Raw genomic sequence first — 3,705 nt, forward strand, 5'->3', positions numbered from 1 at the left:
TTGCTAGAGTCCCCAGTTAGAGGTGTCCAGAGCTCTTAAGCACACTCTTTTGCTTTGGATCACAACTTTAACCACTCAGTCTCAAGCTTTTCACTTGGACCTGCATGCCACAAGCATATGGTTAGGGACAGCTTAGTTTAGCCGCTTAGGCCTGGATTTTATTTCCTTGGATCCTTTTTACCCTTGCCTTTTGGTTTTAAGGGCTATTGGCTTTTTCTGCTTGCTTTTTCTTTTTTTCTTTCTATTTTTTTTTGCCACATTTTTTTTTCGCAAGCTTTCCTTTTTTTTTCACTGCTTTTTCTTGCTTCAAGAATCAATTTATGATTTTTCAGATTATCAATAACATTTCTCTTTATTCATCATTCTTTCAAGAGCCAACAATTTTAACATTCATAAACAACAAGATCAAAAATATGCACTGTTCAAGCATTCATTCAGAAACAAAAAGTATTGTCACCACATCAATATAATTAGACTAAATTCAAGGATAAATTCGAAATTCATGTACTTCTTGTTCTTTTGAATTAAAACATTTTTCATTTAAGAGAGGTGAAGGATTCATGGAATTATTCATAACTTTAAGACATCGTTACTAAACACTAATGATCATGAAGTAGAGACACAAAACATAAATGAACACAACATAAAAAAACGAAAAGCAGAAAGAAATAAGAACAAGGAATGAATCCACCTTAGTGGCGTCTTCTTCTTGAAGGACCAATAATGTCCTTAAGCTCTTATATGTCCCTTCCTTGCCTTTGTTGCTCCTCCCTCATTGCTCTTTGATCTTCTCTTATTTCATGGAGAATGATGGAGTGCTCATGATGTTCCACCCTTAATTGTTCCACATTTTAGCTCAAATCTTCTAAGGAAGTGTTGAGTTGTTCCCAATAGTTGTTGGGAGGAAAGTGCATCCCTTGAGGCATCTCAGGGATTTCTTGATGATGAGCTTCCTCATGCATCTCTTGAGATCCGTGGAGGGTCTCTCTTGCTTGCTCCATCCTCTTCTTGGTGATGGGCTTATCCTCCTCAATGGAGATGTCTCCTTCTATGATAACTCTAGCTGAGTAACATAGATGGCAAGTAAGGTGAGGAAAAGCTAGCCTTGCCATGGTGGAGGGCTTTTCGGCTATTTTGTAGATTTCATTGGAGATGACTTCATGAACTTCTACTTCCTCTCCAATCATGATGCTATGAATCATGATGGCCCGATCCACAGTAACTTCAGATCGGTTGCTAGTGGGAATGATGGAGCGTTGAATGAACTCCAACTATCCTCTAGCCACAGGCTTGAGGTCCAGTCTTCTTAGTTGAACTGGCTTGCCTTTGGAGTCTCTTTTCCATTGAGCTCCTTCCATACATATGTCCATTAGGACTTGGTCCAACCTTTGATTAAAGTTGACCCTTCTAGTGTAGGGGCGTACATCTCCTTGCATCATGGGCAAGTGGAACGCCAACCTCACATTCTCTGGACTAAAATCTAAGTATTTCCCCCGGACCATTGTGAGATAATTCTTTGGACTCGGGTTCATACTTTGATCATGGTTCTTAGTGATCCATGCATTGGCATAGAATTTTTGAACCATTAGGATTCCGACTTGTTGCATGGGGTTGGTTAGGACTTCCCAACCTCTTCTTTGGATTTCATGTCGGATTTCCGGATACTCATTTTTCTTGAGCTTGAAAGGGACCTCAGGGATCACCTTCTTCTTTGCCACAACATCATAGAAGTGGTCTTGATGGCTTTTGAAGATGAATCTTTCCATCTCCCATGACTCGGAGGTGGAAGCTTTTGTCTTCCCTTTTCCTTTTCTAGAGGATTCTCCGGTCTTAGGTGCCATTGATGGTAATAGAAAAACAAAAAGCGTATGCTTTTACCACACCAAACTTAAAATATTGCTCACCCTCGAGCAAGAGAAGAAAGAAAAGAAGAAGAAGAAGAAAATATGGAGGAGAGTGAGGGGAGATGGATTCGGCCAAGGTATAGAAGAGGGGGTTGTGTTGTGTGAAAATGAAGTAGAATGGAAGGGTATATATAGGGAGGGGAGAGGGTAGGTTCGGCCATTTTAGGGTGGGTTTGGGTGGGAAAGTGTTTTTGAATTTTGAAGGTAGGTGAGGTTTATGGGGAAGAGTGGATGGATGTGAGTGGTGAAGGGGGTAATTAGGAAGAGAGATTGAAGTTGTTGGGAAGTGTGACATAGGGAAGAGTGTTATAGGATTAGGAGGTAAGGTGGGAATATGTTAGGTGGGGATCCTGTGGGGTCCACAGATCCTGAGATGATCCTGTGGGGTCTACAGATCCTGAGGTGATCCTGTGGGGTCCACAGATCCTGAGGTGTCAAGGAATTACATCCCTGCACCAAATAGGCATGCAAAATGCCTTTGCATACCATTCTGGCGTTTAAACGCCGAGGTGATGCACGTTCTGGGTGTTCAACGCCCATGTGTAGCATGTTCTGGGCGTTCAACGCCCATGTGTAGCATGTTTCTGGCGTTGAACGCCAGTTCCATGCTTGTTACTGGCGTTCAGCGCCAGCTTTCCTCAAGGCACATTCCTGGCGTTCAAATGCCAGAATGTTGCTTGTTTCTGGCGTTCAGCGCCAGATTCATGCTCTGTTCTGGCGTTGAACGCCAGTGACGTTAGGATTTTTGCCAGTAAAGAATGTCATAAAAACAGTCGCGTTGTAGATATAGTCTCTAAACCGACGAAAATCCCTTCGTACAAACGTTTTGGGTGCACAAGTAACAAACCCCTTTAGAAATTGTTAACCGAGTATTCAAACCTCGGGTCGTCTTCTCAAGGAACTGCGAGGAAGTATGTTCTTATTATTGGTTATAAAGGTTGTAATCGGGGTTTAGAAGGTGAGAAGCAAGTAATTTAAATGAGGAGTGAATTAAATGGCAATTAAAAATAAATAATAACTGTAAAACAACTTTTGGCAAGATAAGGGAATTTAGAGGTCTAACTTAGTTATCTCTCTCAACTATAATAAAAGTTGAATCTAAACTCCACTTGGTCAACCTTTACCAGGGCAAAGGAAAGTCAAAGGACTAATTAAATTGACCTTTGAATCCTAATTATTTCCTAAGAAAAGGTTGGGATTATTTAGGTTCAGCTCAATTAGCAAGATAACGATTATTAATTACGTTGAGTTTAATAACTGTTGAGTTACTAAATTCTTAATCAGAACCAAAAGGGAAAAAAAAATAAAATTTCTAGAATAATAAAAATATCCTTAGATGGGAAGCAATGGCAATTTAATTCAAAGAGAATAATTATAAACTGAAAATACCTCAATTATCATTAAATAAAAATGTCATCAACAGCCAATCGGGCAACATCAATCAAACATAATAAAGGCTTCAGAGTAATCAAAATATAAAAGAGAAATTAAATAGTAAAAAGGAATATTAAACCTGGGATCGAGAGTCACTCTAGAAAGCTAAGAGAAGTCCTAAATCCTAATTTCTAAAAACACTACCTAAATCCTAAGAGAGAGAGAGAGAGGAGAGAACCTCTCTCTCCAAAACTACATCTAAAACATGAAAAGTAAATTATGAGAGGCATCCTTGAATGGATGCATTCCCCCACTTCATAACCTCTGGTCTATGCCTTCTGGACTTGGATTTGGGCCAAAAAAGGGCTTTAGAACTCACTGGGGCGTGTTCTGTAATTTTCTGGTGCGTGGCCTCTGTCACACGTCC

Source organism: Arachis hypogaea, chromosome 4, assembly GCF_003086295.3.
Source record: "Arachis hypogaea cultivar Tifrunner chromosome 4, arahy.Tifrunner.gnm2.J5K5, whole genome shotgun sequence".
Taxonomy (NCBI): Eukaryota; Viridiplantae; Streptophyta; class Magnoliopsida; order Fabales; family Fabaceae; genus Arachis; species Arachis hypogaea.